The following is a 15,184-nucleotide window of genomic DNA, read 5'->3' on the forward strand; positions in this document are numbered from 1 at the left end:
TGATGATCCCTGAACCATCACTGGGCAGTGTAAGCATTGATGATCCCTGAACCATCACTGGGCAGTGTAAGCATTGATCCCTGAACCATCACTGGGCAGTGTAAGCAGTGATGATCCCTGAACCATCACTGGGCAGTGTAAGCAGTGATGATCCCTGAACCATCACTGGGCAGTGTAAGCAGTGATGATCCCTGAACCATCACTGGGCAGTGTAAGCAGTGATGATCCCTGAACCATCACTGGGCAGTGTAAGCAGTGATGATCCCTGAACCATCACTGGGCAGTGTAAGCAGTGATGATCCCTGAACCATCACTGGGCAGTGTAAGCAGTGATGATCCCTGAACCATCACTGGGCAGTGTAAGCAGTGATGATCCCTGAACCATCACTGGGCAGTGTAAGCAGTGATGATCCCCTGAACCATCACTGGGCAGTATAAGCAGTGATGATCCCTGAACCATCACTGGGCAGTGTAAGCAGTGATGATCCCCTGGAACATCACTGGGCAGTGTAAGCAGTGATCCCCTGGACCATCACTGGGCAGTGTAAGCAGTGGTGATCCCTGAACCATCACTGGGCAGTGTAAGCATTGATGATCCCTGAACCATCACTGGGCAGTGTAAGCAGTGATGATCCCTGAACCATCACTGGGCAGTGTAAGCAGTGATCATCCCTGAACCATCACTGGGCAGTGTAAGCAGTGATGATCCCTGAACCATCACTGGGCAGTGTAAGCAGTGATGATCCCTGAACCATCACTGGGCAGTGTAAGCAGTGATGATCCCTGAACCATCACTGGGCAGTGTAAGCAGTGATGATCCCCTGAACCATCACTGGGCAGTGTAAGCATTGATGATCCCTGAACCATCACTGGGCAGTATAAGCAGTGATGATCCCTGAACCATCACTGGGCAGTGTAAGCAGTGATGATCCCCTGGAACATCACTGGGCAGTGTAAGCAGTGATCCCCTGGACCATCACTGGGCGGAGTAAGCAGTGATGATCCCTGGACCATCACTGGGCAGTGTAAGCAGTGATGATCCTTGGAACATCACTGGGCAGTGTAAGCAGTGATCCCCTGGACCATCACTGGGCAGTGTAAGCAGTGATGATCCCTGAACCATCACTGGGCAGTGTAAGCAGTGATGATCCCTGAACCATCACTGGGCAGTGTAAGCAGTGATGGCCCCTGAACCATCACTGGGCAGGGTAAGCAGTAATGATCCCTGAACCATCACTGGGCAGTGTAAGCAGTGATGAGCCCTGGACCATCACTGGGCAGTGTAAGCAGTGATCCCCTGAACCATCACTGGGCAGTGTAAGCAGTGATGAGCCCTGAACCATCACTGGGCAGTGTAAGCAGTGATGAGCCCTGAACCATTGGGCAGTGTAAGCAGTGATGAGCCCTGGACCATCACTGGGCAGTGTAAGCAGTGATCCCTGGACCATCACTGGGCGGAGTAAGCAGTGATCCCCTGAACCATCACTGGGCAGTGTAAGCAGTGTTGATCCCTGAACCATCACTGGGCAGTGTAAGCAGTGATGATCCCTGAACCATCACTGGGCAGTGTAAGCAGTGATGATCCCTGAACCATCACTGGGCAGTGTAAGCAGTGATGATCCCTGAACCATCACTGGGCAGTGTAAGCAGTGATGATCCCTGAACCATCACTGGGCAGTGTAAGCAGTGGTGATCCCTGAACCATCACTGGGCAGTGTAAGCATTGATGAGCCCTGGACCATCACTGGGCAGTGTAAGCAGTGATCCCCTGAACCATCACTGGGCAGTGTAAGCAGTGATGATCCCTGAACCATCACTGGGCAGTGTAAGCAGTGATGATCCCTGAACCATCACTGGGCAATGTAAGCAGTGATCCCCTGAACCATCACTGGGCAGTGTAAGCAGTGATGATCCCTGAACCTTCACTGGGCAGTGTAAGCAGTGATCCCCTGAACCATCACTGGGCAGTGTAAGCAGGGATGATCCCTGAACCATCACTGGGCAGTGTAAGCAGTGATGATCCCTGGACCATCACTGGGCGGAGTAAACAGTGATCCCCTGAACCATCACTGGGCAGTGTAAGCAGTGATGATCCCTGGACCATCACTGGGCAGTGTAAGCAGTGATGATCCCCTTGACCATCACTGGGCAGTGTAAGCAGTGATGATCCCTAGATCACTGGGCAGTGTAAGCAGTGATGACCCCTGAACCATCACTGGGCAGTGTAAGCAGTGATGATCCCTGAACCATCACTGGGCAGTGTAAGCAGTGATGATCCCTGAACCATCACTGGGCAATGTAAGCAGTGATGATCCCTAGATCACTGGGCAGTGTAAGCAGTGATGACCCCTGAACCATCACTGGGCAGTGTAAGCAGTGATGATCCCTGAACCATCACTGGGCAGTGTAAGCAGTGATGATCCCTGAACCATCACTGGGCAATGTAAGCAGTGATCCCCTGAACCATCATTGGGCAGTGTAAGCAGTGATGATCCCTGAACCTTCACTGGGCAGTGTAAGCAGTGATCCCCTGAACCATCACTGGGCAGTGTAAGCAGGGATGATCCCTGAACCATCACTGGGCAGTGATGAGCCATGGACCATCACTGGGCAGTGTAAGCAGTGATGAGCCCTGGACCATCACTGGGCAGTGTAAGCAGTGATGACCCCTGAACCATCACTGGGCAGTGTAAGCAGTGATGAGCCCTGGACCATCACTGGGCAGTGATGAGCCCTGGACCATCACTGGGCAGTGATGAGCCCGGGACCATCACTGGGCAGTGATGAGCCCGGGACCATCACTGGGCAGTGATGAGCCCGGGACCATCACTGGGCAGTGATGAGCCCGGGACCATCACTGGGCAGTGATGAGCCCGGGACCATCACTGGGCAGTGATGAGCCCGGGACCATCACTGGGCAGTGATGAGCCCGGGACCATCACTGGGCAGTGATGAGCCCGGGACCATCACTGGGCAGTGATGAGCCCGGGACCATCACTGGGCAGTGATGAGCCCGGGACCATCACTGGGCAGTGATGAGCCCTGGACCATCACTGGGCAGTGTTAGTCTATATGGTAAGAATAACAAAAGCTGAACAAAACAGAGGAGCTTTGTGTACTTAATGTTAGCGCACTCCAGGCTTTGTTGGCTGCTTAAAGCGGGTAATTCGTGGAAAGAAGCAGTTAGAAGAGTGCAACAAGGTGGGGATTACCTGAAGCAGGGTGGGTGCCAAGCTGTGTGTGGCACTGGCAGCCTCTACCACACCTGCCCTCCCTACCTTCTTGTCCTTACTGCTCACTTCCTACTTTCCTTCCCATATTACTCTCCCTTTTACTATCCTGTCTTGCTCCCTTCCCCAGCTTCTAATTACCTTCTCTTTTTCGTCTCCCCCCCCCTTACCGCCTTCGTCATCGCTAACCCAGTTCATGTTTTTAGAAGGTTGATGAGGCCATTCACTAAGCCTGGTCTGGGACCGGGTCGCGGGGGCGTTGACCCCTAAAGTCGTCATAAGGTAAATTTCAGGTTATTTTACGCTATTAACGAACACTCGCTGTTAGAAGGTGTAGTTTTAGGCCGGTGGCCGGACACACCATGCTGCCGGGGACAAGATACGGGTATTAGCCCAAGCGACCTCCATATTTCCTTTTGTCTGCTAATAAAAGGCCACCACGAGCCCACTGTTACTAATCCTTGGGCCTACCTTTCACTGCCTTCTGTACCTCTCCACCCCTTCTCTCTCATACCTGAGGTAGGCTTACTGTGTCATAGTTGAGGGTCAGAATAACCCTTCCTCTCCACTAGTTTCACGTATGCTCACTGACCTGGGGCTCCGTTGTCAGAGGGATTCGGAGTACAGCTGTGAATCTCCGGTTTGAAACCTGGGTAAGGTGAGAAGCATGGGCAATTCTCCTTACTCGTTGCCCCCTGTAAATAGGTATCTGGGCACGAGACTGCGAAGACAGGCATCAGAAAACATCTTGCTCCCACCACCCTCACACTCAGAGGTATTGCCTGCTTGGCGCAGACCACCGCGGACTCTGTGTTACCGAACTATTGTTGCAAGAACTTGTAGATCTCTCAACTCGCTATTTTTCCCCTTGAGTAATACTAAAAGGAAATTATTTAGTCATTGTAAACAACGTTGGCAGCTCTTGTGTGTGCAGTGTTTTGTTTTTATATTACTGTGAAGGAAGTGTAGTGCCGTGGAATGACAGGACGTGTACTTTCCTAGTTGTCTGTGGAGGTAGGGGGAAGTAGAACCCTAGCTCTGGGTCCCGTGTTGGTACTGCCAGACCTGATGAGTTCTGTCTTGTCTGCTTCTCAGATCTCGTGTGTATAAATTATTTTGATAAATCAGGAATGTGAACTCTTCGTCCCCCCCCCCCCACCCCTTTTTTTTTTTCCTCCCTCTTCCACCGCATTATACCATCGCTCTTATTCGTCAGTTCCATCCTTCACCGTCCCCTGTGCGTCATCCATTGTTTAATACGCGTCGGGGGCTTATCAGTAATGATTGCCCTAGTTAGGCAATTATGGACGCTCAGCGTGACTGCTTTTCCTCGCGGGCTCCCTCCCGTACACTCGCGGGTATTCTCCCGTACATTTGCGAGTTCTACCCCCCATACTCGCGGGTCCTGGTACCCGTGGGGAATTGGACACAGGTACCCAGGAAAGGGGTGTTACACTGATCTGAAGTGATGGTAATCCTGATAGTGGGGCAAGTGGTCAAGACTCATAACTGGTAGTGGAATGATCTATAAACAGTTGAAAACATTGTGGCCAGTCTGTCCAGAGTTGAGATGGTACCAAGAGCCAGAGCTGAGTCCCTCTTCCCTCTCGCTCGCTTGTTCTTCCTCTCTTTAGCCAGCTGTAATATTACTTTTGTTCCTGCACGCCAGAACGTAAACTAAATCCATTTCACGTGATTTGTGATGTGTTATAGGTGATTTGAAAGCGCAGTCGTTAGGTTAAGTTTGTAAGGAAACGGGACAAGTTTTCCCTGACGCAGGTCATAATCATATGATGCCACGCAGCTGGAGCTTTTGGTCATCTGACTATGGCCTTCCTCTGGCTTACCCTGGACTTTTATATTAGTCACAGGCTGGACTGTGATGCTGCTGGTCTAGCTTTCCCTCCCCTTCTCCCTCTGTCCTCTATTCCTCACTTTGCATTGCAAATGCCCCTCCTCTCACCCCTTTGCCCATTATTCTCCCCCTCTTATTCTTTATCCCTCTTCCCATTCTTCTCCCTATTATAACCTCATGTGCCGGTGTTTCTCCAGCTTTTCAGCATTTTCCCCCCTTTTATCACCCCTTCCCCCTTATTACCCCTCCCCCGGCCTATTCATCTTTTCAGTGCCCACTCTTACCTGTTCTACTCTCTCCCTCTCTTCCCTGTCCATGCTTGAACTCTTCCCGCCGCGGTTCTGTCTTCCTGCGGGAAGGACAGACAGGTGAAGCCCCTCGCTTGGGTTGAGCGGATAATCCTAGTGATACAGCAGTGTTGTCTTACCGTGCGCGCGCGCGCGCGCGCCAGACGGAGAGGGGAGAGTACACTTATGCAGGGGATGGCAGGGTAGGGGCTGGGTGTTGGATGACGGTGGGGGAGGGGTGTAAGGTGACTTTAATAATCAGTAACTGATACACGAATGTAGGGAGGCGGGGAGAAGGGGGCCAGAATGGGGGAGACAGAGTGGGGAAGGGAGTTGTACTCCCCTGGGGGCATCCCCACTAGTGCCAATACTTATCAGAACGTAAACATTACAGCAGGCCTACTGGCCCATGCGAGGCAGGGTCAAGTCTCCCATCGGCTTAAGCCAGTGATGATTGTGGCACCTCACTGGTGCTAGTACTGATGCTTGTGGCACCTCACTGGTGCCAGTACTAATGCTTATGGCACCTCACCGGTGCTAGTACTGATGCTTGTGGCACCTCACCGGTGCTAGTACTGATGCTTGTGGCACCTCACCGGTGCTAGTACTGATGCTTGTGGCACCTCACCGGTGCTAGTACTGATGCTTGTGGCACCTCACCGGTGCTAGTACTGATGCTTGTGGCACCTCACTGGTTCCAGTACTGATGCTTGTGGCACCTCACTGGTTCCAGTACTGATGATGGTGGCACCTCACTGGTTCCAGTACTAATGCTTGTGGCACTTCACTGGTGCCAGTACTAATGCTTGTGGCACCTCACTGGTGCCAGTACTAATGCTTGTGGCACCTCACTGGTGCCAGTACTAATGCTTGTGGCACTTCACTGGTGCCAGTACTGATGCTTGTGGCACCCCACTGGTAAAAAATTTCCCAATGAAGATACTGCATTTGTGTATGTTTATATATATATATATATATATTATATATATTATATATATAATATATATATATATATATATTGTGTGTGTATTGGTGTGTCAGTGACGCTTTAATTAATAGCGATCGTAAGTATACAAGGTATACACCTGTGTATACATAGACCACCTTAGTCACTGCGACATTACTAGATATAACGTCTCTCACTCGACTTGCTTGATAATACACATGTTAACCTTTCTTTAACCCGCCTTGCTTATAGCGACCTAAGTTTCCAACATAAAGGCGATAGTTATATTTAAAACAACTAGGAATGACTGACTTATTGCTGGGGAACCCTTCATTAAACAGTGCCATATAAAACTAGTAAGAATGTTCGGAAATCCTCGTGTAATTCATCAGAATCATGACCCGAATTGTCTCTTGGGATGCTGAGCTATGAGCTGCGCAGTGGCTGGCACATAAGGTTGAAAAATCTGCTGGTATTGTGTGGTCAGGTGACCTTACTTGCACGAGTGTTGTGGGCTCGGCCCGTCACCCCTCACACCGCATGACCCCTTTCCATGACCCCCCTCTCCCCTGCCAATACTACCCCTTCCCCTGCAAATGACAACCCCAGGATACGGGTGGCGTGTGTTCCCTGATGGAGGTAATTCGTCTCCCAGGATATTATTGCCTCGGGTGTACCTGGCTCGCCAACTCAGGTGTGCCTGTCATTGTATTGCACAAGTTCGATACAGGTAAAAAGAGATAATATAAATATGATGCTGGGGATATGTAAGAAAGATAAAAGTCTAAACACTAGATTAAAGTTGGATAAATTCAGATTTAGAATGAGTATCTACGTACTGTGATGGTTATGTAGGGCAGCGGGTCTCCAGCAATAACAGCCTGGTTGACCAGGCTAGCACCAGACGATGGGCCGGGAGTAGTAACTCTCGAAACTCATCAGAGGCAAAGTTATAATGGTAAGGTAAATAATGGAAGACTAGTGGCTTTATTAATAATAATAGGTTTCAGTGTAAAGATAACTGTTGCACGTCTCTTACCTAACAACCTGTCGGTATTTTATACCATTTTAATATTTAGTAATAGCACAGTTGAAGCTGTTCGTACAGGTCTCTCACAACGACCCATCAGAACGCACGACACTGGAGTTGGGTATCGCTGGAGGACGTCCGTCATAGTCATGGGGAATCTTTGATTCTTGGCAGCTACAAATGAGATGGTGTTTGGTGAAGCTGAGACACTTGGTCACCCTCACTGCTGCAGGACGGAGATTGTTCGTATCACCAGTGATGCTTTTGTAAATTTGAGAGTATTTGGTGTTGTGTAACCATCGCCTAAGTTTATGTAACCTAACTAAAGTGTTTTAAGTTTGATATTTCTACTCCTGCCACTCCCTTCTTCCTCCTCCCGACCTGTTTTCTGGTCTTTGCGGTTTTCTTGCTTGCTTGTGACTTGACAATGGTGTAGGGATTTACAAATAACCCTCAAGTGCGGGTTATTTGTAAATCCCTCATGAAAATTAAAAATCTTCCTGTATTTATTTTCTTATCTCTCTCCTTACTCTGTTTTCTCTCTCGCCCTTCTCCAGTGGCATGGATTTAACTTGTATATTTGTGTAGTTAACATTCTAATTTGCAGTCTGATTGTAGTCCATGCGTGTATTGTTGCTTGCACGGGCAGCGGACGTGATGGTCAGCTTATTGTTCTACCGAGTGTCATGACGACAATGATCATTGTTTTGATTACATCATTAGTTTCAACGCTGTGTGCACATACCTCTTACTCGATGTGTAATCTTGTGGAAATATTGGTAAAAATGTTTATATGTTGTGTAAAAGGGCACAAGAGTTAAGTTTCGGTCTCCCAGGAACTGTCTCGTTCCTGGAGAGCGAGACTTTTCTGTGATAAATTTCTCGTTAGTTTTCGTACCTGACCATTGTGGAATAAACCTTGGTAATAGACACCGATAAATTGGTTTACAAGACACGTAAACAAACACTGGGACAAGTTAGGAAACGTGGGCCCTCGAGTCCTGATTTGGCTAGATATCTTTTAGCACGCTATTTACATTCCTATTAATTCTAGCCTTTCTAGAGTACAGATTCAGGGCACTCAGTCTATCCTCATAGGGAAGATTTCTGATACACAGGATCAACTTTGTCATCCTCCTTTGTAAGTTTTCCAGAGCATTTGTCCATTCTGTAATACGGTGACCCAAACTGTGCAGCATAATCTAAATGAGGTCTAACCAAGGATATATAGAGTTGAACAACCTGAGGACTCCTATTATTTATGCTTCTTGATATGAAGCCAAGGATTCTGTTAGCTTTATTGCGAACACTTATGCACTGTTGTCTTGGTTTCAGATTAGTGAGCCCTGGAGTGTGGCAACGTTGCACACTCCAGGAGCTTTGAGTGAAACGTTGCCACAAAATGTAGCATTAGTTGCACCTGTCCTTTTACGTAATAGTCGGTAATTGTATCAACACTGTTACCAGCCTCAGTATCTTCACCAGGTTGATAGCAGTGTGCAGAAGTCTGTAGGATTTGCTGCAGTTTACCATTTTTAATAAAGGTTGATATTCTGAGTTTGAAACGGCCAAGAATGAAGTTTGTATCTATCAGATTGCTCATTATTTAGGTTGAACAAATACCACTGTTATGGTGGAATGTTCGTTCACAGGTTGCTGCACAAAATAGTTCTTGGGAGTAAAATCTAGAAAATCAAAACATTCTTTTCCTATCTAGTATATTGTCTTCAATAAATGTTAAGATTCGCGTGAATTTCTTAGCACCCCAGCATCCGGGAGTGTTGGTCTTGGACCGGGCCCTGGGACCGGTCACCTGCCTCCCTCCACCAGTGTTGTCCTGGTACAGGTTCCTGTTGGTCTTGGACCGGGCCCTGGGACCGGTCACCTGCCTCCCTCCACCAGTGTTGTCCTGGTACAGGTTCCTGTTGGTCTTGGACCGGGCCCTGGGACCGGTCACCTGCCTCCCTCCACCAGTGTTGTCCTGGTACAGGTTCCTGTTGGTCTTGGACCGGGCCCTGGGACCGGTCACCTGCCTCCCTCCACCAGTGTTGTCCTGGTACAGGTTCCTGTTGGTCTTGGACCGGGCCCTGGGACCGGTCACCTGCCTCCCTCCACCAGTGTTGTCCTGGTACAGGTTCCTGTCCTTCCCGTGGCCGCCGTAAATTACTGTGCAAATCTATGTAAATTCGCTAAAAAGCAGAGCTCCTGTGAAACACTGTAAATCAAGTGGCGGTATAGCAGCAGCGTTAAAAATGTGAAAACAAGATTTACTGCCTCTTTCACGGGAATTGAATTTAGAACAACTTTTTTCCTATCCGCTGCTAAAAGCTTGTTCGTGTATTCTGTTTCAGTTGGCGTTGATGGCTCATTTTATTGTGAGATTTTTATGGGGAGAGGGAGGGAGGGGAGAGTAAATGGAGAGATGGGAGAGGAAAATTTGGGAGGGGGGGGGCTGCGGGCTGGGTATAAAGGAAGATGCAGTGAAGAAAGGAAATAGTTCGGAAGGGGTTGAGTGTTAAAGGGGAGAGATGGCAGTGATTGGAGGGTGTAAATCCCCTAGGGCCGTCATGGACGTTTTCTCCCTGACAAGGACGAAGTGGGGGACGAGAGGAGATGGAGGGACGACTATTATTTTTTCCCTGGTTGAAGAAGTCAACTAGTCGACCCTAGTTTGAGTTAGGTCCCCGGGCCGGGAGAGAAATAGGGACGATTCTCCTCGTATTTGGCTGGCCCCACTTTATTTAGTATTACGTAGATACCTATGTGTTAGTCAAATGTTGTGGGTCGTATTCTAGACTAGAAACCAAATTGAAATGAGCTATACTACTATGCTTTGTTGGCGTATCTTGGGTTAGACAACGACTAATTCGGATTAATCCAGTGGGGGGTTAATAACTTAGGATAATCCAAGAAAGCCGAGCAGTGTCGTTTGAGGTCCTCTCCAGGGCAACAACTCTCAGGCGAACAAGGGCAGCGTTAAGAGATGTGACTAAACGATCCACCTTCCCCAGGATTAACCCGGGTACTTCGGTTGTGAGTCAGTCGTGCACCTATAAAACTTAAGAGGTTACCATCACGAATTAATAAAGCGCAGATTTTTTTTTATCCGTGTATTCTATACACTAGCCGCCGTGGAAGTGACATCCCCCCCCACCCGTGGAAGTGACATCCCCCCCCACCCGTGGAAGTGACATCCCCCCCCACCCGTGGAAGTGACATCCCCCCCCACCTGTGGAAGTGACATCCCCCACCTGTGGAAGTGACATCCCCCCCACCCGTGGAAGTGACATCCCCCCACCCGTGGAAGTGACATCCCCCCACCCCCACCCGTGGAAGTGACATCCCCCCACCCGTGGAAGTGACATCCCCCCCACCCGGGGACGTGCCATCCCCCCACCCCCACCCGTGGAAGTGACATCCCCCCACCCCCACCCGTGGAAGTGACATCCCCCCACCCCCACCCGTGGAAGTGACATCCCCCCACCCCCACCCGTGGAAGTGACATCCCCCCACCCCCACCCGTGGAAGTGACATCCCCCCCACCCGTGGAAGTGACATCCCCCCCACCCGTGGAAGTGACATCCCCCCCACCCGTGGAAGTGACATCCCCCCCACCCGTGGAAGTGACATCCCCCCCCACCCGTGGAAGTGACATCCCCCCCACCCGTGGAAGTGACATCCCCCCCACCCGTGGAAGTGACATCCCCCCCACCCGTGGAAGTGACATCCCCCCCACCCGTGGAAGTGACATCCCCCCCACCCGTGGAAGTGACATCCCCCCCACCCGTGGAAGTGACATCCCCCCCACCCGTGGAAGTGACATCCCCCCCACCCGTGGAAGTGACATCCCCCCCACCCGTGGAAGTGACATCCCCCCCACCCGTGGAAGTGACATCCCCCCCACCCGTGGAAGTGACATCCCCCCCACCCCCACCCGTGGAAGTGACGCAGCACTCCGGCCACACACTTCACCAGCTGTCTTTACCAATCTAATCTTGAGGAAAGCACCGCCGGTTGTACATAATGGCGAGTCCCTCGTGTGTTTGAATGGCATGTTGACCTTTGCAGAGCTTGTTCCCACGCCCGTGTCCTGCCCTGCCCTGCCTCCCCTCTCTTCCCATCAATTCCCACCCTCATCGCCTCCCCTCAGATTTCGCCTTTTGAAGTGCTAGAATGACTTGGGATTTCTCTTCCAGTTAGAGTTTATAGTTTGGCACCTCTCTTCCTCCCTGGCACCTCTCTTCCTCCCTGGCACCTCCACGAGTGGCCAGGTTTAGTGAGGAGCACTGCAGATAAATGCTATAAAAAAACCGACACGATGAAAAAAATGCACAGATGCAGTATAATGTGATCCTTTTATTGGCTACGTTTCGCCCGCACAGTGGGCTTTGTCAAGCTTGAAGAAGACCACTGTTTGGGCGAAACGTAGTCATAAAGGATCGAATCGTACTGTATTTGTCGATTTATCCATGGAGTTCGAGGGGTGCTTGAGAAGAGGGAAGTGGCTATGTAATGAAGGGAGAGTGGAGCGTTACAAGGCAGGTACCTGGAGTCTACCTGGAGGGTAGGTAAGGTAGTGAGACTGCAGCAGAGACCACACTGATGCAAGTTTGGAAGTTGAAAGTAGCGGAAGAGTAGATAGAACACTATCAAGCCAGATGTAAGCTGGGGAAACTTCAAAGGTGGGAGCTGTAAGCCACCATTTGCAGACCTTTGCAAAACCTTTCTTAGCCAAAGGTGTATATATTTGTATATAAATACAGCGAGTTTATATTCATCCTTATACTGCGGATTATTTTTGACAGATGAAGGACTGGTGTCAGACAATTTTTAATGACCCTTGTTTAGTTGATAAGCGTTAAGTAATGTAACTCCACGAGGGAGCATGTGTACCATGAGCCTCAGACTAACCTTTGCGTAGCATTCTTGCAACGCATTTGTTGCTGACCTCTTGGCCAGTGCCATGTTGTTGGGTACTGGAGACGGCACCACCAGCTGATCTCAGTCTGAGGGTATGTTTCCCAGAGCAGACTTGTGTAACGTTACAAATGCATCTCTCGCCTCTTTTTAAGTGTTGCATGCAAATTATTTTTGCCAGATGTTCTTTGACGATGACTCTTGTGGTTCTTTACCCTCCTCCTGTATTCCCTAATTCTTCTTCCTCCACATTCTTCACCCTCCTTTCCACCCCAAAATTCATCCTCCCTCTCGTGCGCCAGGACGTGGCTCGGTTGTACGTTTTACTGTTAAATTATAATTTGTTAATGGGCAACTGCTATATAAGATAGTCACACAGAGGGAACAGAAGCTAGCTATATTTTCCTGGTGTTAAACTGGTGTACAAGAAGGACAGGGTCCACAACCCTAGGACTTATAAGCTAAATAATGTAGAACTTAGCCATACAGACTGCGAAAAGGACTTGGGGGTTATGATAAGCAGCAACCTTAAACCAAGACAGCAATGCCTAAGCATACGTAATAAGGCAAACAGATTACTGGGGTTTATATCAAGAAAGTGTGAGAGTGGGTTGTTAACACAGGGGTCAGAGCTCTTAAAATATTACCTTAGTGATGGCCATAATAGCTAAGATAAGATGTTTCTTCTCGTGGGTAAGGGATGGGGAAGGAGAGGCAGATTTATTTGGCGGCGGTGGTGAGAGAAGGATGTTACCCTCAGCAGAGTTAACTGATTTAATTAGGTATTGCACTTAGCAAATATAACTTGCATGCCTTACCCCTGATACGACATTGTAATGTATATTTTAATAGTCTTGTATTTGTGGTAAATGTTGCTTATATAGCCATAAAGTTAAGCTTCTGAGGTTGTAGACATGTCCAGGAAAACACGGGAGAGGAAGGAAAGGAGTCGTGTAAGTTGATTCACAGCTCGAAACAGAGGAAAATATTAGTACAAATAACAGAAGACAGGATGGATGGAGGTGGTATGTGGTGTTGCTGGGTGTTTGGGCACATCGCGTGCCTCTCATTGCCATTGTTGCCTCGTTAAGTGTTTTTTGTTAGTGCTAAAGATGGCAGGGGAGGTTTTTGTGCCGGCCAGGCATTAGTGTGCCTACTGGAGACTTAGTAAGGGAAGAGGGGATGGCAGGGAGGGGACTTGAGGAAGGGGAGGAAGACTTGTGCCTACATGGGGAGGAGATGGAAAAAAATATTTACCACGTTCCCAGCACGTCTCTTGACGCAGCCCACAAACTTTAACCAAAAAAGAAAGTCTGTTTTAATTTAGGTTAGATACAAACCTGTGAAAACAGTGTTTAGCCACACACAGATTAAGAAACAGCAACTATACGTCTGGTAGCGAGGAGGATTAAAATAGCCCGGAAACGTTGAAATCTTTTAAGATTATCACAGGTGGTGCGAGAATGAACTGAAGGGAGAGGGGGAGTGGAGAGGCATGGAAATGTGCCTTCAGGAAAGAGGGGAAAGTGTGCAGAACCTAGAGTGGCCATCTGGTAATCTGGTAAGTTTTTTTTTTTTTTTTATTTAGCCAGATTGGCTAAATCGGCGGTGTGCTGCCTATATCATACTTAAACAGTGGGAACAAAAGCTCATTATATTTCGCTATTATATTCCATCACAGGATGGTTTATATAGTTGAGATGAGTCAGCCTGAGCAGAGGGAGACCTTGGTAAAACGATGATGCTGTCTACAAATACAGTATTCGATTGAAGGTTAAAAACGGTAACTTTACTTTTGAGTTGCGAGAGTTTTGTTACTTGCGCAGCCCGGTCTTAGACGAGGTTCGTCTGGTGCTTGCCTGGTCAGTCATGTAGCTTAAGACAGATGCAAGTTACCCTGTCTTCTAATAATAATTGTCCTCAAATATTTGTTAAGTTATACCATGAATTAAGGACAGATCCTGGACTTCACATTATGAAACAAAGCAAATTATAATGGTAGATTATAGTGGAAAAATGAACATGTTATTAGAAGACTGAGGAATTTGTCCCTTCAGGGTTTCCTTCCAGCAGAACTGGAGTTACTATTACGTGAAGGAGGATAAGTGAATACAGGAAGTGAGGGAAGGAACCTGCGTTTATTTACATTTTAAAACACTTTCTCAATTTAAGCATCATCTAATGTATATCTTCATAACTTAAATATATATATATCCCTCGTGTGTATTAATGAGCGGAGATAACACCGTGGATGTTAACGATAATTAACCTTCTAGTTGAGACTCGTTTAATGAGTAGACTAGGAGTGGCGAGTGTAAATTGTATGGAGAAGCGCAGTTAATTGATCTTGTAATAAGTTAGATTGTTAGTTACTAAGTAAGATGGTGGCTTGTTAAACACGGTCACCATTTTCTTACTTTCTGTCTCAGTATATTCTGCTTTGTTTTTTACTCTTTCTATATAAAAAAAACCGTTACGTACAGGTTTACTGAGGCTGAACGACACCTGTATATGTTTATTTTTTGAAGAATTAAGACTCGTAACATATGGGAATCTTATTGAAGAACATTTCTTCAGTGAAGATTCCCAGATGTTGCACAAGTGTCATAACTCTTCAACTTTGTCGGTTTTCAAAACTGTTCATCACATGATTATTTTTGTAAGTCTTCGAACTAGCCTGCGGAGGTATGTACATCTTCATCAGATTGTTATATTAAGATGTAGGAAACAATATTCAGTGTTTAGCGAGGGGGGAGCTTTGTTATTGAGCATTTAGGGTAGGGGTAAGGGACTAGGACTGATTATTATCTTTGAGGTAGAGGGACAGGGGGCTGCTATTAAATCTTAAGGGTCGAGGAAGATAGAGAGGGAGCTGGAAAAAAACATTGGTAGGAAGGAAAAGTTTTCAGCTTGTAATAC

General features: G+C 48.1%; 1 protein-coding gene across 5 annotated transcripts in view; it reads left to right on the plus strand.

Annotated features, from left to right (window-relative positions):
* Positions 1 to 15,184, plus strand: part of LOC128702802 (semaphorin-1A-like) — a 548,739-nt gene that overhangs the window by 50,948 nt on the left and 482,607 nt on the right. The gene's annotated exons all lie outside the window — the stretch shown is intronic.

This window comes from Cherax quadricarinatus, chromosome 79 (assembly GCF_038502225.1).
Source record: "Cherax quadricarinatus isolate ZL_2023a chromosome 79, ASM3850222v1, whole genome shotgun sequence".
Classification (NCBI taxonomy): Eukaryota; Metazoa; Arthropoda; class Malacostraca; order Decapoda; family Parastacidae; genus Cherax; species Cherax quadricarinatus.